Here is a 26,678-nt window from a genome sequence, read left to right as displayed (position 1 = left end):
GACCTACACAAATTTTATATCAAAATGTTCAGCTATCCCTGCTGCCACTACACATGTCCACGGCTAAGTCATCGTCCTGATCATTTTCACAATATAACCATTTGTTTGCAACTCACGCCATCCATTGACCTCCATTGACTTCCATTGAAATTACAGTCTAGACACCTAAAATTTGAAGGGCAATATTTAAACTGTGCCTTCAATTTTAATATTTCAGAGACATACTATGCATCAACCTGTAGGTCTGAGTCTTGTGATTCTCACAATATAAAGATCTTCGCTGTATGATTTATAGTTTTTAAAATACAACCATTTGAAGAATGACAAGTATTCAGGAGAGGCAGAAAACTGGTCTGTGCTTAGAGCCTGCATATAAACATTGGTTTCCTGGGAAACGCTGAGGTGAATTATAACTCCTCACACAAAGCTGTGAGGGGTATTATAGCTCCTCCCACACATCTGTGAGGTGAATTATAGCTCCTCCCACACAACGCTGAGGGGATTTGGCTCTGTTTTTTTTGGGCTCTGCGTAACTTCTGCATACTCTACATATAGCAACCATCCATAGCAACCAGTCCATAGCAACCAGTCCATAGAAACCGTCAATAGCAACCAGTCCATAGCAACCAGTCCATAGCAACCCTCCATAGCAACCAGTCCATAGCAACCAGTCCATAGCAACCAGTCCATAGCAACCGTCCATAGCAATTAGTTCATAGCAACCAGTCCATAGCAACCCTCCATAGAAACCAGTCCATAGCAACCCTCCATAGCAAAAGTCCATAGCAACTAGTCCATAGCAACCAGTCCAAAGCAACCAGTCCATAGCAACCGTCCATAGCAACCAGTCCATAGCAACAAGTCCATAGCAACCAGTTCATAGCAGCCAGTACATAGCAGCCAGTCCATAGCAACCCTCCATAGCAACCCTCCATAGCAACCATCCATAGAAACCAGTCCATAGCAACCAGTCCATAGCAACCCTCCATAGCAACCAGTTCATAGCAACCAGTCCATAGCAACTGTCCATAGCAACCAGTCCATAGCAACCATCCAAAGCAACCAGTCCATAGCAACCAGTCCATAGCAACCAGTCCATAGCAACCCTCCATAGCAACCATCCATAGCAACCAGTCCATAGCAACCAGTCCATAGCAACCCATCCATAGCAACCAGTTTTTGATGGGGCAATAGGATGGGACAAAAAGGATAGTGCAGCTTTGATGGGGCAGTTTTGATGGGGCTTTTTTGATAGGGTAGTTTTTGATGGGGCAGTTTTTGATGGGGCAATGGATTAAAATGGATTAACACTGTTGGATCACATTTACATCTCCAGGGGCACTGTCTCCAGTCAGGAATATTGGTGAAGGCAAGAACACGTCACACAATTTCCCCAGAAATTGTATCTTTTCTAGTTAAAATGTAACAGACTATGTCAGATATATAGCTGCTAAATACAGTTTTTAGAAAATATTGCATATAGCACCACAATTGTGTGACACTGAATGGGCTTCACAATTTAAATGATTCCAATGGAATGAAACTGTGTAGCAGTCAAACAAAGTTAAGAGTAATGTCCTCTTAATGATTCTGTATGTACTGAACAGCCAGGGATTATTGAGGGGTATGGTTTCCCAGAAGCCCAAACTTATTAGATCTAGACCACACAGAGAAAGTCTTTCTGGCATTTGTTTGGATCCTATTATGTCAGATTCTTGACATTTATGGCTAATGGTCAGCAAGTCTCGTACACCCACACTTGAAGTACCATCACTGCACCTTATGAAAAAACAACTGACTAACCTGCTGCCACTTTAATGATGTAGAAATGTGATTGTATTTTTTACCTCTATCTAAACTCAATAGCGAAAAAATAAGGGGCGCTAAATTGCACTTATGTGTATGGACCTCCAACCAAGTGCAAAGAAAAACCTAAAAAAAATAAAGACAACGGACCACTTTAAAGTATGGCTATAAAGATGATAACAATGTGATTATTTAAATTATCAGCGTAACAATATCACCCTTTGACAAGTGAAATAAACTGCATTCAATAAAAAGTTCATAGGCATAATGAAATTCATCCAAAAAGAAGATTGACCCTGTGTAAACTTTTCTGAACTTCCACCACACCACTCAGTGCCAGTGATTCCGCTCCCTTTGGATAACACACTCACTAGATATTTATGCCTTACACTCTCCTGCTTGGCAAAATTGATTCAAACCACACAGACAGGGTTAGCTGATCTCCGTTATTGAGCCGCAAACATGTAAATAGGATCTCTCCACATGTAAATAAAAGGTGCTCCAAATAGTGTAATATTGTAAAACCAGTTTAATAAAACGCTATGTGAAAAACTTCAACCATTACACTCACATCACATCACTTCAAAGCCAGCACGTAAAATCACAGCAACAACTCTTGGATAAAACGTCTGTAGTAGTGTAAAGTGTGGTCACGGCGGACCCGAGCTGTACAGCTTATATATCACTCTCATCAGCTCCTCTAGCTTGAACCGCAACTCTCTGATCTGGTGTACAGCATGAAGTGTTTACAGATGGTTGCCGTTTAGCCATGCCCCTGACATGTTTTGTCATACAGACTAATTCATGGGATCCCATTTAAGAAGCCGGCATTGTGCACGCACGCGGCCGGTGGTGCGTGCCGCCGCAAGCTCAGTGACTCCAACCGCGGGTCTCACTGACAGAAGGTCCAAGGGCATACCCGTGATCGTGTCACAATGAGGAAGAAGGGGGAAATGATTATATAAACAAGCATTTCCCCAGTCTTCCTAGTGACAGGACAGTGACCACAGCTTCCTGTAATCGGAAGCGGTGATCACTGTCCTGTCACACACAGCCCTTACCCCCCTACAGTTAGAAGCACTCCCTAGGGCATTTTTATAGCACTGATCGCTGTAAAAATGACAATGATCCCAAAAATGTGTCAAAAGTGTCCGATGTGTCCGCCATAATGTCACAGTCACGATAAAAATTGCTGATTACTAGTAAAAAAAAATATTAATAAAAATGCCATAAAACTATCCCCTATTTTGTAGACGCTATAACATCTGCGCAAACCGATCAGTAAACGCTTATTGTGATTTTTTTTTTTTTACCATAAATATGTAGAAGAATACGTATCAGCCTAAACTGAGAGAAACAGTGTTATTTTATATGTTTTTTGGGGATATTTACTATAGCAAAAGTTAAAAGGACGTCAATTTTGTTTGGGAGCCATGTCGCACGACCGCACAATTTCAGTTAAAGCAACGCAGTGCCGAATCGTAATAAAGTGGCCTGCTCTTTGACCACCAAAATGGTACGTGGCTTAAGTGGTTAAAGTGTACCGCGTATGAAGTTATCTTTATTTTATTTTATTTTTAGGTTTTTCCTTTCACTTGGTTGAAGGCCCATACACATAAGTGCAATTTAGTGCCACTTATTTTTTCACTATTGAGTTTAGATAGAGGTAAAAAATACAATCATAGATTCCTGACATGACAGCTGATTTTGGGTTGGGTCATTAGCAGTTATTACACTGCCATCAAAAGAGCATCAGTACTTGTAATTCAGTCAAACAAGTTCCCTGGAAGACTGCTGTACATACTGTTATGCCCTGTACACACGATCGGTTCATCCGATAAAAACGGTCTGATGGATTTTTTCATCAGATTTTCGATGAAGCTGACTTTCATCAGTCTTGCCTACACACCATCAGTTAAAAAACTGATTGTGTCAGAACGCGGTGACGTACAGTAAAACACATAGACGTGCTGAGAAAAATGAAGTTCAATGCTTCCGAGCATGCGTCGACTTGATTCTGAGCATGCATGGATTTTTTCATCAGTCTTGCCTACACACCATCAGTTAAAAAAATGATCGTGTCAGAACGCGGTGACGTTAAACACAACGACGTGCTGAGAAAAATGAACTTCAATGCTTCCGAACATGCATCGACTTGATTCTGAGCATGCGTGGATTTTTAACCGATGGACGTGCCCACCAACGATGGGTTTTTTCTATCGGTTTTTTAACCATCAGATAATTTTAAAACAAGTTCCTAGTTTTTTCACGGATGGATAAAAAAACGATGGGGCCCACACATGATCGGTTCGTCTGATGAAAACGGTCCATCAGACGGTTTTCATCAGACGAACCGATCGTGTGTATGCGGCATAACCCGATGTCTTGAATAGATAGATAGAGATATCAGAGGCAGGTCAATTAAGACTCCCATCACTTCTTGAGTTTAAACTCAGTGGAACTCCCCTCCTAAAGCTGCTTATGCTTGTTGTCCTCCATTGATAGGGGTAAAGTTCACAGTCCTTACAGGTTTGAGCAAAATTCCTTTGGAGAAAAACCTGCTGTGTCACGTCTCCAGTGTATCAAAGCTGTGTTCAAAATCAATGCAGTCCATTTTGCAATCCCAGGAAAAATCCAAGATTATTATCACTTTCTTGGATTTTTCCTGGGATTGCAAAATGGACTGCACACCGTTTTTTCTTTAGCACTTTAACAGCATTTGCACTTGTTTTTTTTTTACATAGAAACAAATACTTTTTGTATGATTGATGAATTATTTTATGCAATGACACAGTCTATCATTAAACATGATGGTTCGATTGAATGTATTTCATGTGTGTACAGTAAGGGATTAGGTTAACAGCAGTGGGTTCACTATCACCAGATTGGGATTATAGATTTGCGCTGCTTGCTTCTTTTTTCTTGCCAATTAACTGGTGATCATAGGCATGCACAGGGGGTGTGCCAGGTGTGCATGGGCACACCCTAATCACCCCAAGCGTATTATAATTATCACTCTGTGTGAAGGCAGTGAGATGGGAAATATCTCCCTCTGACCAATTCTGCCATTCATGAAGTGCTACCGTACTCCTCTTTCACTGTACCAGCTTAACCATAAGAGTATGTGTGTGTGTGTGTGTGTGTGTGTATGTGTGTGTATGTATGTATGTATGTATGTATGTATGTATGCAGGGCTGGACTGGGACAAAAATTTGGCCCTGGACTTCATCCAGACTGGCCCACTTTGGCAGGTCTCTCCCACAGCGCCCCCCCCCCTGGCCACCCAAGCCACCTCTCCCCCTTTACTAGCCACTAGCCATTTTACTTTATTAGAGTAGAGCGGCTGGTATTGGTACTCTTATAGGCAGTACCAGTGGGGAAGCTAGACATTATTTATCCCGGGGCAAACAATCAGTTTGGTGCCCCCCCCCCCATGGGACAAGATTAGGCAGAAGTGAGAAACTTCCAGGCCGCTGTCACTGAAGCCGGCCCACTGAGTCATCGGCCCACCGGGAAACTCCCTGTAGTCCCAATGGCCAGTCCATCCCTGTATGTATGTATGTATATGTAACAGCTATATATATATATATATATATATATATATATATATATATATATCACACACATGAATATACACACACACGCATGTATTTTTGATTTTTGGGGTGCGCATCCTAATGCAATAGGCTACACACACCTTTGCTGGTGATTCATCGGTACTTAGGTCTCCGCAATCTTATTTAATTCCATTAATATCTTTGGCACTAGTTTTTCTTGTTGTTTGTCCAAAGCCTTGTATACATGATCGGATTTTCAGAGGACAACGAGTAGGACTTTTGCCCTAAGGGTGTTGGCCAGGAATTTGTCTTGCATACAAACGGCACAAAATTGTCGGCCAACAAACATGAATCTACGTGGCTTTTCAGCTCTTTAGTAGCACCCTGTGCTAATGTTGTGTTTGGTGAGCATTGATTCCAAGCATGCATGTTTGTACTTTGTACTTTTGTCTGACGGACTTGTGTACACACGCTCAGAAAATCTGACACACAATTGTTGGCGGAAAATTTGAAAGCATGCTATCCAACATTTGTCCACGGAAAATCCAACAACAATTGTCCGATGGAGCATACAAACGGTCGGATTTTCCACCAACAGCCTGTCATCACACAATTCCGTTCGGAAAATTAGTTTGTGTGTACGAGGCTTTAGTTTCTCATTTTATTGGGTCTATTCACTAAGTGAAGAGAGGTGAATTGCCAGAAATTTAAGCCAAAGTGGCTGAAGTAGGAAAACAAAAAAACTATCATTGAAATATTTGTAGTTCAGCTTTTTTGGCCTATATTTTACAATTTCCCTAAAACATGTACCTCAGTTCACTGAATAGTGCATTAAGACAAAACTGATCTTTATAAAAACATTTATTAAAATATTTGAATAAAATCAATACACTGGATTACATCTTAGTTTTTTATTTTTATTTTTATTAGGGTGAACATTTAACAATACATAAACAAGAACATTTATGATATGAAAAAGAACACTCAAAACAATACAAATTATACAAAAAAAGACCCCACAAAACAAAAATTGCAGTAATATGCGATAATTATGTAAAGCAGTGATAAAATGCACTAATTCAAGAAACTAAACAGCAAAAAGACAAATATGCATAAATGACTATCCCTAACTTAATAAACAAATACAATATGTGATAATATGTAAAACAGTGATAAAAGTGCTTGAATCAAAAGCAGGTATTCATCTGATTTTGCATAAAAAAAACAATAAAATAAGTCCCAAATAATAACGTGCATGTGCATCAAAGAGTAATGAAATGTGAAGATCACATGCTAAAAAAAAGTTCTTGAAAGTTGTGAACATAATTGTTCCCTCCATCCAGGCATCCACCAGGAGGGTGTGCTCTAGCTGCTCACCTTAAACAAAGACCACAACAGGTCTAGTTTGGTATACAAATCCTTAAGTGCAGTGCACGTTCCACTCTCCTCTCCTCTTCTCGCCTGGATTGGAATCTGTCTACTGTCTAAAAACAAAGGGCCAGATTCACAAAAGGGATACGACGGCGTTTCTCCTGATACGTCGTCGTATCCCTGTTTCTATCTATGCGACTGATTCATAGAATCAGTTACGCATAGATAGCCATAAGATCCGACAGGTATAATTCTTTTACACTTTCGGATCTTAAGATGCAATACCGCGGCTGCCGCTGGGGGGAGTTTGCGTCGTAAACCAGCGTCGGGTATGCAAATTAGGAGTTACAGCGATTCCCGACGGTTTTTCGCGTTCGCTACGTCGCCGCTAGTCTAGTTTCCCGTCGCAAAGTTAGTCGTCATTTTAGGTGCCTTAACTTTACACAGCAATCTTATTGCTGTATAAAGTATGGCCGTCGTTCCCGCGTCGAAATTTAAAAAATAACGTCGTTTGCGCAAGCCGTCCGGGAATACGGAATTACGATACGCGCGTCGCCGTTAGAAAAAATGACGTCACGGCGCGCAAAGCACGGCGGGAGTTTGGAAACGGAGCATGCGCGGTAGGTCTGGCGCGGGAGCACGCTTAATTTAAATGGCACACGCCCATTTAAATTGGCCCGCCTTGCCGGAGGCTTGGTGAATCAGGCACTTGCGATGAAAAATTGCGGCGGTGTAACTTCTTCATCAGTTTAGGCCAATATATATTCTTCTACATATTGCTGGAAAAAAAAAATCTCAATAAGCGATTGGTTTGCGCAACAGTTATAGCATCTGCAAACTATGGGAAAGATTTATGGCATTTTTATGGCTTTTTTATTATTTTACTAGTAATGGCAGTGATCAGCAATTTTTAGTGGTACTGCGACATTGCGGCGGGCAGATCAGACATGTTTGACTTATTTATGGGACCATTGACATTTATTCAGTGATCAGTTCTATAAAAATTCACTGATTATTGTGTAAATGTCACTGGTAGGAGAGGAGTAACACTAGGGGGCGATCAAGGGGTTAAATGTGTTCCCTAGTTAGTGTTTCTAACGGAATGGGGATAGGACTGACCTGGGAAGGAACAAGCAATATGTCTTGTCTCCCCTGTTTACACGCACAAATCCCTGTGCCGGCCACATGCTTCGGGTCTTAAAGGGAACAGCATACGTATACGTTGTTTTGCCCAGCTGTGCCATTCTGCCAAAGTATATTGGCGTGAGCCGGTCGGCAAGTTGTTAAATGTGCCTCTTACCAGATCCCTATGATCTCTAAATTATAGGAGATCATGATAAGCATGAGGTGATCAGATGTATAGACTCATCTAGTGTATAGTCCAAGCTTCGCGATGGATGGATCAAACAGCCTTCTGATCAGCTTCCCAGCCTAGCACACTTCGATCTAGACTCATTCTGTACTCTGTTACTCAATATATGCATAAGATTAAGAACAGAGGAGGCCTTCTAAATGCCTTCCCCCATGAGGTTAACCAACTTGTTTCATGTTTCTTTGCTGCAAACAGTCCACCCAAGTATCGTTGTCTCCTCTAAACTGACAAGTAATGGGTTCTGCACTGACAGCATTGTCTCCCCACTTTTGCTGCCTGGTGAAAGGAGGCATGCTCCTGGTTTGGCACTGCCTGTTCTTCATCCTTCCCCTCTGATTGGCTGCCGCTTTATTTGAGTATGATTCTCATGGATTTGTGCTTGTAATATCATTCAGCTTCTTGTGCCTTACTCTACTGTATATTACTACTGCTACTTGACCCCTCGCATGGATTCATTTATTTTACTGTTTGATGCCTGCACTGACTGACCTTACCTGGAAATGGATTACACTATTGAATTCTCTGTTGACTAAGCCCTTGCTTGGATAACAGAAATTATTCTGATTGCCTCCTGTCCTGACCCCTACTTGGATACTTTAACTCTGCCTGCTGCAAGGCAGCCTTGACCACTGCATGCTTGGGGTCCACCCAGTCTTTAGTCAAGGTCATTTCTGCACATTGTACTTATCTTGCACCATCACGTCATTGAAATGCATCAGACATGGTTCTTTGTCACCATATATGGGTAGATCTGTCCCAAACTTAGAATTGGATATACTCAATCTTACCCCCTATCATTTCACAAGGTAAGAAAAACTTGTGCTCAAACTTGGTTTGAGCTTCTGTCTATCTCAAAAAGTAGACACATATTAATTAATTAAAGATGTCCACATGTTTATCAGAAATCTTACATACAAATTCATGTTCGACAAGGATCGTTTACGGTCCAAACAAAAACAAGAGCTTTCAGATAGTATTAAACATTTTAAGAAGGAGGACGTTAGAGCCCTCCGAGATCTGATGTTACTACTGGATGAGAATGAGGACACTGATACTTCTAACATTGCACTACCTGCTACACCTTTACTCCCCCCTTAACAAGTTTAAATTAAAATCTAAAAACTTTCCTGATCTCACCACTAATCCCCAGGCTTTGGCTTTTTTATGGAATGTAGTTAGCGACATCAAAAAACTTGATGCCACTCCTAGGGCAGGTAATTTGACACAGACACAGCGATAGACTATTTTGAAACTACAGAACTATCCTGACTATCCTTACTAATTAAATCTGCAGATAAAGGCAGGAATGTTGTGCTAATGATCAAACTTAATTATGAAAATATGTATCTTAATATTCTATCCAATCCTCATTGGTACCGCCACATACCTTTTTTTAAAAAAATGCAGATTATTGATGATGCTTACTCAGGGGGACTTATTGATCAAGACTTGTATGATTACCTGACTGTTCAGTCTTCCAGGGTGGAGATATTCTATGTGCTACCTAAAGTGCATAAGAATCCTTAGTCGCCCCCTGGGAGACCAATAATTTGGGGTATTGGATCTCTTACAGAGAAAACCAGTAGACTTGTGGATTTTGTGGTAATGTTGCATGTCATAGCCTTGCCATTGTATACAAAAGATACACTGGATCTCCTCAAGCAAATTGAAGGGATGGTCGTTCCTCCCGACTCCCTGCTTGTGACTTTGGATGTGGCGGCACTTTTTTCCAGCATCCCGCACAACCAGGGAGTCGGTGACGATTCATACATTCCTATATGAGGAGGATCATCATCTTTGGAAATTCAACAAATTTATCATTGTTGGAAATTTAACAAATTTATTCTGAAACTTCTTTGGTTTATACTTACTCACAATTGGTTTAGTTTTAAGGACTCCCACTACCTCAAGATACAGGGGGTGGCCATGGGCACTTGTTGTGCATTGGCCTACAACAACCTGTATCTGGGGGGTGGGAGAGAAACCTGTTCATCAGTGACCTTTTGTCCAATTATACCAATCATATCCTGTGTTGGATGCACTACATTGACAATGTTTTCATCGTGTGGACAGACACCAGGGAGTCGTTGGACAAATTTAATAAATCATGATTTGCCAGAGGTCACCGAATTCTGGGCTGTTCCTGAAGCTCCCACCGCTCTCCCAGCCTTTTTGCAACCGCCCAGCTGGGCTGTCCCTGGAGCCTGTGGCCACCCACTCAGCCTCATCGCAGCCGCCCATTCAGTTTACAGTGGGGCTGGGGGACAGAGACTTGAGGTCAGCGAACTGGTGAGAGATGTGATGTAGGAGGAGACCTCAGATTTTGGCATAGGTGAGAGGGATAAAAGGGAAAGAAAGGAGAACAAAGAGAGAGTGGTATATCCTAAAATGTACCATAAGGTTTTTTTAATACTGTACTAGTGGAAGGGACTCAGGGAGCGCTAAATATCCATGGGTTAGGGGCAGAAAATCCTTGTCTTGCCTTGGGTTCTGACAACCCACACTACGGAAATAATTTTACTGTTAGGGGTCCCCACAACTTGGAAAATGTTATCAAAGGGTCACAGTACTAGAAGGTTGAGAACCACTGATCTAGAGGATATAGTAGATCCCTATTATGCCAAGCCTACAACAAAGCAAAACGTGGGGTATTTAGGTAGAGGTATCGACCTAGACAATTTGGGAGAACAACATTAGCTATTTTTAGAGAGAATGCGCGGAGTAAAGATTGTGTAGCGATAGGTGGTGCTGACATGTTATGCATGCTCTTGTATGGATGGGTTATCTCCGGTTTGGGTAATCAGTGTTGGACTAGGCTTCCTGTACATGGGACGTTGTTCAACCTCTCCTAAAAAATGTAACTTGACAGCAAAAAAAAACAGTGTCTAAAAAAAGCTGCTTAGACGCGTTTACATGCCACATTTAGCTGCGTTTAGCCGCATTTGCGTTTAGAAGCATTTAAAAAAAAATGTTAAAATGAAAAACCTCTGTAAACGAACAAGTTGCTGTGTTTAGCTGCGTTTGGTGCTTCAACTGCCTCTAAACACAGCTTCTGAACACATTTTTTGGGGTTCAAGAAAAAGCCTCTAAACACAACTGCCTACAAACGATTATAAATGAACCAGTGTACTGATAAGATAACATGGAGGAGAGTTCAGGAGCAGTTGAAAAAAATGCCCAACTGCTCCTAAATGCGCGTTTACCAGCAGCAGTGTATATGAGGCCTAAGACTGTGTCACCTGAAGAAGACGGAGGGAATGGAGGAGTAAGTGAGTAAGGGAGATTAAGGGTACAGTAGTGATTGGTCGAAGACAGGTGGGAGGTAGTGATCTACCCAAGGTTTCCAAAAGTGTTGATTTTTTTTACTTTTTTACTCTAGGAGAGTAGCTTTCACTTTAGCATGGATCATGGCCCTGGTGACCCTATTTTTGGTTTCTGTGATACTAAGGTGTGGAGATTTCCAGGCCTTCATAATGGTTTGTTTTGCCACAGTAGTAACCTGCAAGAGGAGTTTAAATTGTGGGTGGGTCACTTTAGGGGGCTTTTTATGAAGTAGGGCTGTGGCAGGATTAGAGTCCAGCGGCCCTTTGAACAATGTTGAAAGATTTTTGAAAACTTTTGTCCAGAATGTTTGGGCAAGTGGGTAAGTCCACCAGATGTGGAGATGTGTACCGGCCTCTGGGCAGCCTCAAAGGCATTTGGGAGGGTAGGTGGGGTGGAATTTTGCGAACCGGGCAGGGACCAGATACCAATGCATAAGAACCTTGTATTTTGTGACGCTGACTTGGTAGCTTCCCAGATCTCCGTCCAAACATTGGTGTCAAGATGGAGACCCAGCTCTCTTTCCCACTTAGTTGCATAGGGTATGGGGGTAGGGTAGGGAGAGTCCATAAGTTGGGTATATATGCTGGAGGTTAAGCCACAAGCATGAGGGTCTGTTTTACATGTGCGTTCAAATGTTCCCGGAGGCAGGAGGCAAAGAAATGCGTAATTTGAAGATAACGGAAAATTTCAAAAATTTTAGGGATATCATGGGAGTCGCAGAGGGCCGGAAATTACTTAAATTCATCAGGAGTTCTAAAATTGTGGGCATGAATAAGATTAGCAGAAGACCACCTGTGGAATGAAGAGGCTAGTCAATAATATCTTTATATTTATACTGTAACTGAAAAAAAAAAATCCTACACATGCACATACATGCAAAATAACCTCTCCACAGAAAAAAACAAAAGCAAAAGAAAGCAAAGTCGGCCATAACACAGCAACTTACACTACACTGTTTAAATATACACAAAGTGGTCACTTAATTGGCTATACCTTATGACACAGGTAACCATTATTCCATGGGATTCGCAAAGCTCAGCGAAGCTGGCCCCCCTACAATCAGCACAAATAAAAACTCAAGTGTGTTTCTTTAGTGCTACATTTGTGCTGTTTTGTGCCGCAAAAATTTACGTTTGTGCTGCTTTTATTTTGAAGATATTAGCAATTGTTTTTTCCAGACTATGACATCACACAGCCCCCCTACAACAGCCAAATGGCACAAAACTGGTCTCGTTGGTTAGTGCTACATTTGTGCTGTTTTGTGCTGCTATTATTTCCGTTCTATCTTTTATCGTTTTCGCGTTATTAATGACTTATTAAAGGTCACCAAAGGTCACACAGCCCCCCTACAACGCCCAAATGACACGAAACTGGTCTCGTTGGTTAGTGCTACGTTTGTGCTGTTTTGTGCTGTGCTATTTAAATTTTCTTTCTATCTTTTATCGTTAAGGTCACCAAAGGTCACTCAACCACCCACAACACCCAAATGACACAAAACTGGTCTCGTTGGTTAGTGCTACGTTTGTGCTGTGTTGTGCTGCTAAAATTTATGTTCTATCTTTTATTGTTTTTGTGTTATTAATGATTTATTAAAGGTCACCAAAGCTCACTCAGCCCCCCTACCACCCGGAAAGGACACAAAACTGGTCTCGTTGGTTAGTGCTACATTTGTGCTGGTCTGTGCTGCTAACATTTTTAGTTGTGCTGTTATGGTTTTTAAGTTACAACAGTTTTTTTGTTCTTTTCAAACCCCCCCCCCTTTGCCCCCCCCCCCCCCGTACAATCTGCACAAATAAAAACTCAAATGTTTTAGTGCTATGTTTGTGCTGCTAATGTTTTTATTTGTGCTGTTATGGTTTTTAAAATATAGCAGCTTGTTTTTATTTGATAACAACCCACTCACTTTGCACCCCATGTTATTAAATCTTAAAAACAAACAAACAAAACGGAGTTTGACTGCTACCTGCCCTGACAATGGCTTGTCTCTGGATTCTGCCTTCTGTTCTTGCCTGATCTAACTCCCGTTGCTGATTTGGCTTGTGACCCGACTATCCTGTTGTCTGCCGTCTATGCCTGATCTGTCCGACCATTATGGACCCGGCTCATCTGACCCTGCATCCTGCTCATCAAGCCTGCTACAGCTCTTCAGTCCAGCAAGGTCTCACCTGTCTCCTGCTTCCAGCTGCTTACCCACAGTATGCTGCCAGCCAAGCTCAGTGCCAGCTTATATGCCACCAGCCGGTTCTGCTGCCACCACGCAGTCTACTGGACAGATCACAGGCACCCATACCTCGCTGTGCTCCAATTGCTGCTGTCTAACCAGGTATGGGACAGGAGGGCAGGGTGATGTCATTGTCTGGGAAAAAACAAATTGCTTATATCTTAAAAATAAAAGCAGCACAAATTTGTATTTTTATGGCACAAAAAAGCACAAACGTAGCATTAACAAATAGTATGTTTGTTTTTAAGATTTAATAACATGGGGTGCAAGGTGAGTGGGTTGTTATCAAATAAAAACAAGCTGCTATATCTTAAAAACCATAGCAGCACAAATAAAAATATTAGCAGCACAAACATAGCACTAAAACATTTGAGTTTTTATTTGTGCAGATTGTACGGGGGGGGGGCAAAGTGAGTGGGGTTTGAAAAGAACAAAAAAACTGTTATGTCTTAAAAACCATAACAGCACAACTAAAATTTTTAGCAGCACAGACCAGCACAAACGTAGCACCAGTTTTGTGTCCTTTCGGGGTGGTAGGGGGGCTGTGTGACCTTTAATAAATCATTAATAACACAAAAACAATACAAGATAGAACATACATTTTAGCAGCACAAAACAGCACAAACGTAGCACTAACCAACGAGACCAGTTTTGTGTAATTTGGGTGTTGTGGGGGGCTGAGTGACCTTTGGTGACCTTAACGATAAAAGATAGAAAGAAAATGTAAACAGCACAAACGCAGCACTAAAGAAACACACTTGAGTTTTTATTTGTGCTGATTGTAGGGGGGGACAAAGTGAGTGGGGTTTGAAAAAACAAAAAAACTGTTATAACTTAAAAACCATAACAGCACAAATAAAATTTTTAGCAGCACAAACCAGCACAAATGTAGCACTAACCAACAAGACCAGTGTTGTGTCATTTGGGCGTTGTAGGGGGCTGTGTGACCTTTGGTGACCTTTAATAAATTATTAATAACGCAAAAACGATAAAAGATAGAAAGGAAATTTAAACAGCACAAACATAGCACTAAAGAAACACACTTGAGTTTTTATTTGAGCTGATTGTAAGGTGGGCAAAGTGAGTGGGGTTTGAAAAAAATAAATAAACTGTTATAACTTTAAAACCATAACAGCACAAATAAAAAAATTTGCAGCACAAAACAGCACAAACGTAGCACTAACCAACGAGACCAGTTTTGTGTCATTTGGGCGTTGTAGGGGGGCTGTGTGACCTTTGGTGACCTTTAATAAATCATTAATAACGCAAAAACGATAAAAGATAGAACAGAAATAATAGCAGCACAAACGTAGCACTAACCAACGAGACCATTTTTGTGTCATTTTGGGGTTGTAGGGGGGCTGTGTGACCTTTGGTGACCTTTAATAAATCATTAATAATGCAAAAACGATAAAAGATAGAACGGAAATAATAGCAGCACAAAACAGCACAAACGTAGCACTAACCAACGAGACCAGTTGTGTGTCATTTGGGCGTTGTAGGGGGGCTGTGTGACCTTTGGTGACCTTTAATAAGCCATTAATAACGCAAAAACGATAAAAGATAGAAAGGAAATTTAAACAGCACAAAACACCACAAACATAGCACTAAAGAAACACACTTGAGTTTTTATTTGTGCTGATTGTAAGGTGGGCAAAGTGAGTGGGGTTTGAAAAAATAAATAAACTGTTATAACTTTAAAACCATAACAGCACAAATAAAAAAAGTTGCAGCACAAAACAGCACAAACGTAGCACTAACCAACGAGACCAGTTTTGTGTCATTTGGGCGTTGTAGGGGGGCTGTGTGACCTTTGGTGACCTTTAATAAATCATTAATAACACAAAAACGATAAAAGATAGAACAGAAATAATAGCAGCACAAAACAGCACAAACGTAGCACTAACCAACGAGACCATTTTTGTGTCATTTTGGGGTTGTAGGGGGGCTGTGTGACCTTTGGTGACCTTTAATAAATCATTAATAATGCAAAAACGATAAAAGATAGAACGGAAATAATAGCAGCACAAAACAGCACAAACGTAGCACTAAACAACGAGACCAGTTTTGTGTCATTTGGGCGTTGTAGGGGGGCTGTGTGACCTTTGGTGACCTTTAATAAATCATTTATAACACAAAAACGATAAAAGATAGAACATAAATAATAGCAGCACAAAACAGCACAAATGTAGCACTAACCAACAAGACCATTGTTGTGTCATTTTGGGGTTGTAGGGGGGCTGTGTGACCTTTGGTGACCTTTAATAAGTCATTAATAACGCAAAAACGATAAAAGATAGAAAGGAGATTTAAACAGCACAAAACAGCACAAACATAGCACTAAAGAAACACACTTGAGTTTTTATTTGTGCTGATTGTAAGGTGGGCAAAGTGACTGGGGTTTGAAAAAAAATAAATAAACTGTTATAACTTTAAAACCATAACAGCACAAATAAAAAAATTTGCAGCACAAAACAGCACAAACGTAGCACTAACCAACGAGACCAGTTTTGTGTCATTTGGGCGTTGTAGGGGGGCTGTGTGACCTTTGGTGACCTTTAATAAATCATTAATAACACAAAAACGATAAAAGATAGAACGGAAATAATAGCAGCACAAAACAGCACAAACGTAGCACTAACCAACGAGACCAGTTTTGTGCCATTTGGCTGTTGTAGGGGGGCTGTGTGATGTCATAGTCTGGAAAAAACAATTGCTAATATCTTCAAAATAAAAGCAGCACAAACGTAAATTTTTGCGGCACAAAACAGCACAAACGTAGCACTAAAGAAACACACTTGAGTTTTTATTTGTGCTGATTGTAGGGGGGCCAGCTTCGCTGAGCTGATTCGCAAAGATGCAATTTTCGCTGTGGTATGATTGTTGAACGTGTCAAACATGTTTACAGCATCTTGGAAACTGATGATTTCCTTAACTTTTGATTCTCTGTAGTCTCCAGAATCTATAGAGAAGAGGACAAAAAAAACATTAAGTGAGCAGAAGTTGTGAGACTGCAAATGTTTTCTTAATAAAAGATTAATAAAACAAATAATATTAATAAAATTAATGAAAAAAGTGTTGAAGTAATTTTTGTTCACAACAGTGTTGGGCCAAGGGTATGTCTGAGTGCACAATATGTCAAATATTGAAGATATTGGGTTTCAACAGCAGAAGGTTCCACTCCTTATCAACTAATGGCGCATACACACCATCACTTTATGTGATGAAAAAAAACGAAATTTTCTGTGAAGTAAAAAACAAAGTTTTTGAAACTTCAATTTTCAAAGACGAAGTTGCCTACACACCATTGTTTTTTCACAATGCTCTAGCAAAGCGAGGTTACGTTCACCACGTTTTTCCATTGAAGCTCACTTCATAACTAGCTTCTGGGCATGCGCGGGTGTAAAAACGTTGTTTTAAACGTCGTTTTTTGCTACACACGGTCAATTTCTGTGAAGTAAAAAACAACGTTTTGAAAAACGACACATAAAATTGAAGCATGCTTCAATTTTTTTTTTACTTTTTTCTCAAGACATAAAACAACGTTTTCCCCCACACACGGTCATTTAAATTGACGTTTTTAAAAATGTTTTTTTTTTCATCACATAAAGTGATGGTGTGTACGTGGCATTTGAACAAGAACATGGAGCTGTGGTGGGCACACAGTCATAAAAACTGGTTAAAAACCTCTATCAACAGAAGTGTTCAACAAAGCAGCTTGCTAAACAAACAAATTATTTGTTATTTTTTATTCTCTTAAACATACTCATAACAGATTTTTCTAGTGTTCAAAGAATCATACAAAACACTAAATTTCATATAACATATTAACAAACTATAGACTTATACCACAGGTTATACCACTGTACACAAATTAAAAATATATTGAAGAGACCCATGTGCCTAATAAACTATACATTTTATTCTCTCATTTAAAACACATATGGACCGCTGAAACAATGAACTATTGTATGCTCATCAGCCACATACTGTATGTCACATATGATAGTAACCCAGTGTATAAGCAACTTTGCAGCATATGATATAATCAGGGCTTTTTTTCCCTCAAACAATAGGTGCTGGAACTTAACCACGACCCCACAAACCCCTCCTACTACACACACCCTCCAAATCACATCAAATAGTGGGTGTGGTCAGTCGCATTTCAAGAACAGTAGGAGGGTATTAAAGGGGCATTAAATACCAGGATTGCATTACATATTTACAGAGCGCAGAGCAGTCACTTGTAAAAACAGAAACCAGACTTTGTTTACAAGTGATAAATGTGAAGGGAGGGGTATGAAATGTCCCCGCCCAACACACATGGAATGCTGACAGACTTAACCAGTTTTTGGCAGTTTTAATGTACTAACCTGTGATTGGTGTAAATGGTTAACGGTCCAAAAAACGGCACGAGTCAAGACCTATAAAAGGAAAAAAAATGTGTTAACATCCACACATTTTGGTATTTTATTTTATAATTAATTGTTTATTTAAAATTTGGAGTTATGAGTTCTGACTAGCATTCCATTGTGGTGAGCAGACATCAAAGGGTCTGAGCCAGAGGTGGTGGAACTGAGTAAAAAAGCCCTGGATACAATCAAACATACTCCCAACAGGCATGCAAGACTGCACAACCGTTGTGTCCAGAAGTGAGATGCAACTGCATATAGACTGCCAATGTATTTACAGTAACATGGTGTTTGAACTGGTCCTTCCTAGGAAGATGTAAATCTCCAGTCCTCTTTTCTACAGCTTATGAGAAGATAAATATCCCACATGGAACTAACAGCTAGTAAGTTATATATCAAGCACTCCTGCTGTATAGTGCTCAATCACAAACATTTCAAGCACACTTTCATGTGTCATGCATGCAGAATTAGCCACGTTCAATCTCAAATATAAGTCACAAAAATGCTTGAGTATACTGGCGGCAACTGTTGGAAAAGTGTACTGTAACGCTCACCACCGTTTACGATCTCCCTTCCATCAGTCACTACAGCTTATCTGACACTCCACAGTACAACATGTTTCAGTAATCAAAGGAACAAAGAACTTTCCACCCACACATCACTTCAATACACACTCTCTTAGACAATGACATCCCGTTGAGCTAATTATTCCACAGATTATTCCGCAGAATACACATTTCTATGACAGACGTTTTGGCACTGAGTTAACATGACCTAATTACTATAGCTGAGAAGTCACATTCCACACATAAAACAGTATTAGCATACTTAATGAAAGGTCTTTCAGGAGCCAGGCTGTCTACCAAGCTCAAATCCACCTTACCCCAGTCCAGACCCAATTACCATCTCAACAGCCTGTGCTACACAGAGGAATGAGTCATTATTGACCGGTTGTGGGTCAGCATGAAATCACTTGAATATCTCAAGATATCCTGCAATATGAATTATCAGTTATCAGTCACATCTCATGTAATTTATAATTAATATTTCCCAGTCCCCCTATGCCCAAAAGGGACACAGGGTGACCCTAGACACAAGAGTCATTAGTGACGCTGGCACAGGAGTACCCCTCATCCTCCAAAAGTCTCTGGGTGTCATGGGTCATTCTGTTACATGTACCACATTACTTATTCGACATCCCAGATAGCAAGGATAACTTGCCACAAATTTGTGGCAGTGTTGAATTGTTAGTCTGTTAACCTGCTAGACATTTTCACTAGCAAGTTGTACACTTGCAGAGCACTTGAAGCACAAATTCTAGTTGACACTTTTTCAGTTTGCAACAAGTTTGTTTGGCAAGTCACCAGCAAGAGCAAAAAAAGATCATATTCCCGGGAGACCGCCAAGCATAGTATATATAAATGTACAAAGTCAGACAAGCCTATATGTGACTTAATCTGTGAATATCCAAAAGTATTTTTCCCTGTTAGCATATTACAGAGAGAGAATAAAAAAATAAAGAATAGAGGAGAACTGGGAAGGAAGAGGAGGGAAAAAAATGGGGGGGGGGGGTTTAGTGAGAGAAAGTCACCGCTTAGGGAGCCTGAGAAAAGTAGGTCTAGACCATGACGCAATGAAGAGCAAGGGCCCAGACACTGTTTGGATTAAATGTATTGCTGGTATTCATCAGAGAAGTGAAAGAGATTCCAGTAGAACCATCTGGTCGTGTGTTCCTTGGTATTGTCATGAAGAGCCAAGGTAAGGTCTTCCAGTTGCTCAATATCATTTATCCTTGCGAGCCATTGTGTGACTGTTGGGGCAGATCACTGTTTCCACATACCAGGGATGCAAGCTCGAGCTGCGTTTAACAGGTGCTTAGGTAAAGATTTGTGGTAATGCTTCTTTGATAGTGGTGTGAGATTAAACAGTATTGCAGCTGGGTCATACTGTAGGGAAAGGTCGGTAAATTTGTGGATAAGTCATAGCACAGGATGCCTGAAAGTGCAAAGCTCAGGACACTCACAGAAAATGTGTAAGAGAGTGCCTTTAGACAAGCCACATCTCCAACATTGATCACTTTGTTGAGGAAACAACTTGGCAAGGACCAATGGAGTTCTATAACAACGTGTCAGTATCTTGTATGTGGTTTCCTAGTATCTACTGCACAGGGAAGATTTATGTGCCTGTAAGGAAGGAGGGGTCAGAGCAGGCATTAAGTTCCAGAAGGTGTTTGTAAGAAGTAGAAAGAGATTGTTGAATTGGGTCCTTTCCCAAACATAGCTATTTGAATGCATGCAATTCTCTAGGGAACAGTGTATGTTTGGGTATGTTTAGGTAAAGATTGCAAGAAATGGGACAACTGGAGTGCCCTCCATTGAGGCAAAAAGAAAAAAAAATAAGTGGACGAACTGGGGAACAAAGTCCACGTAGCAATGAAGCCAGTTTAAAAAATCTAGCTATTTTGGCTAATACATGGCCTAGTAGTGGGTGACTGGTAAGGTGAGATACATATTGTTTACCTGCCAATGGCAGCCCTACAAGTGGTGCACCCCCCCACTTCCTGCTCCAACATGACCCATAGTTTAGGATTCTGGTGTCTACACCAGTCCTTTACTCTAGTCATCTGGACTGCCATGTATAGCGCTGGGTCAGGAAAGCCTATGCCACCTTTTTATTTGGAGCCAAAGTAACAGATATCTGCTGAGGCGGGGGTGTTTACCATGTCACACAAACTGTATGAAAGCTAAAAGCTGAATGCAGAGTGAAAGAAAGCTCGAGGCAGCTTAAGTGGTAAGGCCTGCAGCAAGTATAGCAACCTGGGCATAACATTCATCTTCAATACGTTGCATTGGCCAAACCATGATAAGGGTAGTGACTCGCATTTCTTAAGGTCACAGGAAAGGTTGGAAGTTCAGGGAAAAGATTGCATTAATGTTTGCCCGAATTTTAGTCCCCAAATATTGTTTAAACTGTGTGGCCCATTTAAAAGGGAAATAGGGGCATAGACTGTCGACCACAGTAACTGGAAGAGATATATGTAAGGCCTTTGATATTTGAAGTTAGATAACAAACAGTATTGTTTCAACTCTACTAATAGGGAAGGTAAAGAAATAAAGGGGCTAGTGACATAAAGCAGGAGGTTGTTGGCATAAGCTGCATCCTTGTGGTGGTAATTCCCAGATAGCACACCATGAACCATTATGTCTGACGTGCTGGAGGAACGGTTCTAGTGTAAGTACAAAAAGTAATGGCAACAGAGGACAGCCCTGCCTGGTGCCATTCATTATTGGGTCCGAGTCTAACCCATTTACACGGACAGTAGCAGAGGGATTGGAAAATAAAGCAGAGACCCATGACAACATTGGTGTCGCAAATCCCACTTGTCTTAAAGCTTCATGGAGAAAGTTCCAGTTTACCCTATCAAACGCCTTTTTGGCATCGGTAGATTGGAGTAACAGGGGGTGTGGGATCGCTTTACTTTGTCGATGATGTTAAGGGTCCGAATGGTGTTATCTCGGGCCTCCCATGTTTGGATTAAGCCCACCTGATTCAACGAGATAATGTGTGGCAACAGAGTGGTCAATCTTGTAGCAAGGATTTTAGTAAAAAGTTTTACATCACAGTTCAAAAGTGACCTAGGTCTGTAACTTGCGCACAGTAAGGGATCTTTCCCTGGCTTGGGGCTGACCAATATGCTACCACGCAACAGGTCTGGTGGAAACTCTTTGGCCCAGATTCACAGAGAGCAGGGCGCACATTATGCCACCATAGAGCAAACACAGCGCAGAGAGGCAAGCATTGCATTCAGCAAGCCAGTGCTCCCAACGCTGCGCCAGCGTGGCGTGGGTTTCGAAGGCGCACATCGGCATAGGTGGAAGTGGGCGTGAACCCATACAAATGAGGCGTGACCCCATGCAAATGATGGGCCGAGCGCCAGACAGGTACACATCATGAACTGCAAATGCGCCTTGACGTGGACGCAACCCCATGCGCCTGCTCACAACCATGCCGGCAAAACTGCCTAAGCTACGCCGGATCACTGCGTACGCTGTGAACATAATGTACGCCCAGCCAGACACACGTCCAACTCACAATACGCCGGCTTGTGTTCCCTGGTGCAAACCTGTGCATGTCTGTTGCCGGGTTGCACCTCCTTTATGGGGAATAACTTTACACCGGACATACAACTTACGCGCAACTCGCGTAGCATACGCTGGGCACACGCAAGTTCATAAATAGCCATATTTTCCTCATTTGCATGTTTGAATGGCTAATCAATGGGAGCGGCACCATGCGCCCAGCCTAAATGTGCGCCCACCCTACGCCGGCGTGAGCAAGCTACGGAGGCGGGGTGTAGCCTGGTTTTAGGCGCATGTCTGTTTGTGGGTCTGGCGCACAGATACAACGGCGCACATTTGCACTTACGTTAGCGTAATTTGTTATACGTCAGCGTAAGTGCTTTGTGAATCTGGGCCAATGTCTTCAGTAATGGCATTAAAGCCCTTAGTAAAATGGGGAGCAAGGATAAATTCATAGGTCTTATAGTAGGTGAAACCATCCGGGCTGGGGGTCTTTCCCGGTTTTATAGAGGCTATAGCAGCAAAAAAATTCTTCCACTGAAATAGGTTGGGATAGTGTGTTTTTTTCCTCTACATTAAGTGTGGGGAGATTTACTGTAATGAGTCATATCTGACACCGTCATCAAACTTGGAGAAGATGGCGAGGTTGAGTCCAGGTTGTAAAGCGCATAGTAAAAATCTCTAAAGGCTTTTGCCAAGTCTGGAGTCGAGTGGGTCTTTGAGCCTGTGTTTTAATTATGTATTAAATAAACTTTGTAAGTGTTATGTTCTGGTTTACCCTTTTTCATAACTTTGGCGCTGCTATTATCCCATCACATATCTATTCCAAATATACTAATTCATGGATGAGGTACATGACATAATATTGTGACCTAGACCCAACACCAAGAAATTGCATTAATATTGTTTGACATAAAAAATGTAAACTACCAGTTTTTTTATTCTCCAGGGTTTACATGTGCAAAGTATGTAATTCTAGCATGTGGTGTTGCTGATGCTTTCAGGAGAATTGTACTGTTCCAAAACAAAACATACAGCTTTAAATGTATCTCCCAAGCATGTAATTAAAGTGGTAGTAAACTGTACTTTTTTTTACTTTCACTAACAGGTAGGCTTATAATTAAGTTTACCTATAGGTTAAATAAATATCTCCTAAACTTGCACTGTTTAGGAGATATTCTAGTGAGTAGCAGTCGGTGATGTCACCAGTGCATGTGCACTGAAGGAACTGCATGCCCTTTCCGTTCCGTTAGAGCTCTGTGCCAGAGCAGTGACGGCTTTGTGGCTCAAGTGGTCAAGCAGCCGCAACTCATGAACACGGAAGGAAGATCGGGTAAGGATAGAAGCCTCGGGAGCCATGACAGGGTGCCGCTGAAGTGCTTTGTTTCAAGGTAAGTCTTTTGTAATGTGCTAGTATGTGATGCATACTATCATATTATGCCTTTACCTTGCATAGGGAATTTTTAGTTTATTACGACTTTAAAATGATTGGTGGTTATCTAATGCCACATTCAAAGTCACATTAAAAGAAGGACTCTCTCTCTCTGATTAATGCTACTATTCATTTTTTTGTGCCCATTTCCCTATTCCCTTTACTTGACAATCCCTTGTCTGTGATCATGTAACCACTTGACCACTGGGCACTTAAACCCCCTTAATAACCAGACCAATGTTCAGCTTTCGGTGCTCTCACATTTTAAATGACAATTACTCAGTCATACAACACTGTACCCAATTGAAATTTTTGTCCTTTTTTTCCCACAAATGAAGATTTCTTTTGGTGGTATTTAATTACCATTGTTTTTTTTTATTTTTTGTGCTATAAAAGAAAAAAGACTGACAATTCTGTAAAAAAATTTAGCAAATTTGTAATTTTTCTTCATAAATTTTGTCCAAAATGTATACTGCTACATATCTTTGGTAAAAATAAGTACAAATTGGTGAATATTATTTGGTCTTTGTGAAAGTTATAGCATCCACAAGCTATGGTGCCAATATCTGAAAATTGTCCGTGGGTATTACAGAGTATTGTGCGGGGGTATTGCAGAGTATTGTGCGGGGGTATTGCAGAGTATTGTGAGGGGGTATTGCAGAGTATTGTGCAGGGGGTATTGTAGAGTATTGTGCAGGGGTAGTGCAGAGTATTATGCAGGGGGTTTTGCAGAGTACTGCGCAGGGGGTATTGCAGAGTATTGCGCAGGGGGTATTGCAGAGTATGGGTATTGCAGAGTATTGTGCGGGGGTATTGCAGAGTATTGTGCGGGGGTATTGCAGAGTATTGTGCGGGGGTATTGCAGAGTATTGCGCAGGGGGTATTGCAGAGTACTGTGCATGGGGTATTACAGAGTACTGTGCAGGGGGATTTGCAGAGTATTGTGCAGGGGGTATTGCAGAGTATTGCGCATGGGGTATTGCAGAGTATTGCACAGGGTATTGCAGGAATGGCTGAACAGGGATGGCTGGATCTGTGACTGCAACAGTCACAGATCCAGCCCACAGCGCTGCTGACACCCGCTCTCCTCTCACACTGTACCAATCGTACAGAGAGATCAAATCAAATGACACCGGTTTGTTTACATGTGATCGCTCCGTCATTGGGAGCGTGATTCTGGGAGGACGTCCATGGACGTCCTCCCACAGTTAAGGAACCGCCTTGTAGCCGTAATTCGGCAATGAGGCGGTAATTAAGTGGTTAAAATTGGCAGAATAAATTTATAAGTTTCTGAATTTTTAGATAAGTTTAACGAAAGGCCAAAAAATTCAACCCAAGCACATGTGCTCATACATGTGTGTGTCAACCATAGCTTTTAATTTGAAGTGCAGTTGCCTTTTTAGCAAGGTATTTTTTCAGGGGGAACATGTGGAAGGCAGTTCTGGCACCTCCAGCACTGAATGTATGTAATAGCAAGGGGTGCTGGGGTGTGCTATTAATACTGGCTGCGGGGGATCTTTTGTCGCTGCAGGGGATCTATTTTTGCAGGGTGGTCTATTGTTTCTGGGTAGGTCTATTGTTGCTGGATGAGGATCTATAGTTGCTGGGGGTAGGTCCTACGTTGCTGGGGGGTCAGTGGTTACTAGGAGCGATCTACTGGTGAGGGAAGGGTCTATTGTTGCTTGCTGCTGGAGGGTCTGATGATGCTGTGGGGTATATTGTCTATTGCTGCTGGTGGATTCTGTTGTTGATGGGGGGTCTATTGTTTCTGGCTGCAGAGGATCTATTTTATTACTTTTATTTTTATCATTGACAAACTCCACAGAAATTACTTACAGTAGTACCATGCATATTACTTATGTAGCGCTGGTCTCCCAATGAGTCGGGAGCTATTGCAAATTTAGGGGTCTCTGAGCCAATAGTTGGGCTCAGACTCTGTTGATTCTATTTAAATCAGCCTCTGTTCTGGCTATGGTTGTGCTCGGTAGATGTTTTCCCTTGTTGCCTGTAGGTGGCGTTACCACTTCAGGCCCATGTTGGTACTCGAGCAAACCATAGTGTGTTAGGTGACCCCTCTTGGCAGCAGCCCAGTGGGAGTGGTGCCCCGCTGTGCATACTGGGAGGGGGTACTTAAGGGGCAGATGCCGTTTTTTGGGGTCCTTCGTCTCGTGGCCCTCCTGGCGTGAGGTGGGTGTGTGCAACTTCAGTCTCGGGATCACGTTGGTCTGAGGCTGTGTTCCTGTTGAGTAGGCCCAGCTATGCTGGCTGGGGCCTATGGTTCTACAGGGGATCCCAAGCTGTCCATCCAAGTGGAGGAAGCTTCTTAGCAAAGGAAACCGGGGGAGGACCTGCCCTGGAGGAGACAAGCAAGGCAAGCTGATGTCTCGGGATAGGCCTGGTAACCTTGTTAAGGAAAAGGGATCCACTACGCAAATTGTCTTACAGTCCACCGGATTGGCTTAAAGGCTCTTTGGCTGTAAGGCAGCAAGTTCGGGACTTTAAATCCTGTGGCAGAGGATTCCTGACTATCCATTCTGTGTTCTCAGACGGTCTGAGGCAGAGACTGTTTCTATACTGTCTGTGCATCATCCCGGCTGCTAGGCCATGTGAGAGGGGTCTATCCGGGTGAGCAATACCCACTCAGGAGTGAGTGACGAATACTGGAACTTTGGATACTTTGTGTGCATTCTGTACCGTGTACCTGAACCTTCCTCTTCTCTCTATACTCTCTACTTCCTTCACAAGTTTATGCAGAAAAGAAAATAAAGCCTACAGTTGAAGGTTTTACATCTTGTGTGGACATTGCAATTTCTACAGACTTCCTCCTCTGGACAACGAGCTTAGAGGTAATGTGCAAAACCCAAAATCTAAACCAGCAGCTCCTACAGGGGTAGTGCTACACTTGGTTCTGTATTATCTAAAATGGGCAGTACTGGGAGGTGGGTAGGGGTTGGAAGCAAGGGATGGTGCTTGGAGGTGAGTAGGGGTGGAGACAAGGGGTGACTCTGAAAGGGAGTTCCTGCACCTATTGTCTGAGAAAAAAAAACTTGCTTTTTAGTAATTTAGCTTTGTGGTGTGACACAGATTTGCTTAGCATATTGTAC

Source organism: Rana temporaria, chromosome 5, assembly GCF_905171775.1.
Source record: "Rana temporaria chromosome 5, aRanTem1.1, whole genome shotgun sequence".
NCBI classification, from domain to species: domain Eukaryota; kingdom Metazoa; phylum Chordata; class Amphibia; order Anura; family Ranidae; genus Rana; species Rana temporaria.
The sequence above is the reverse complement of the archived record's forward strand: the minus strand, read 5'-3'. Positions refer to the sequence as shown.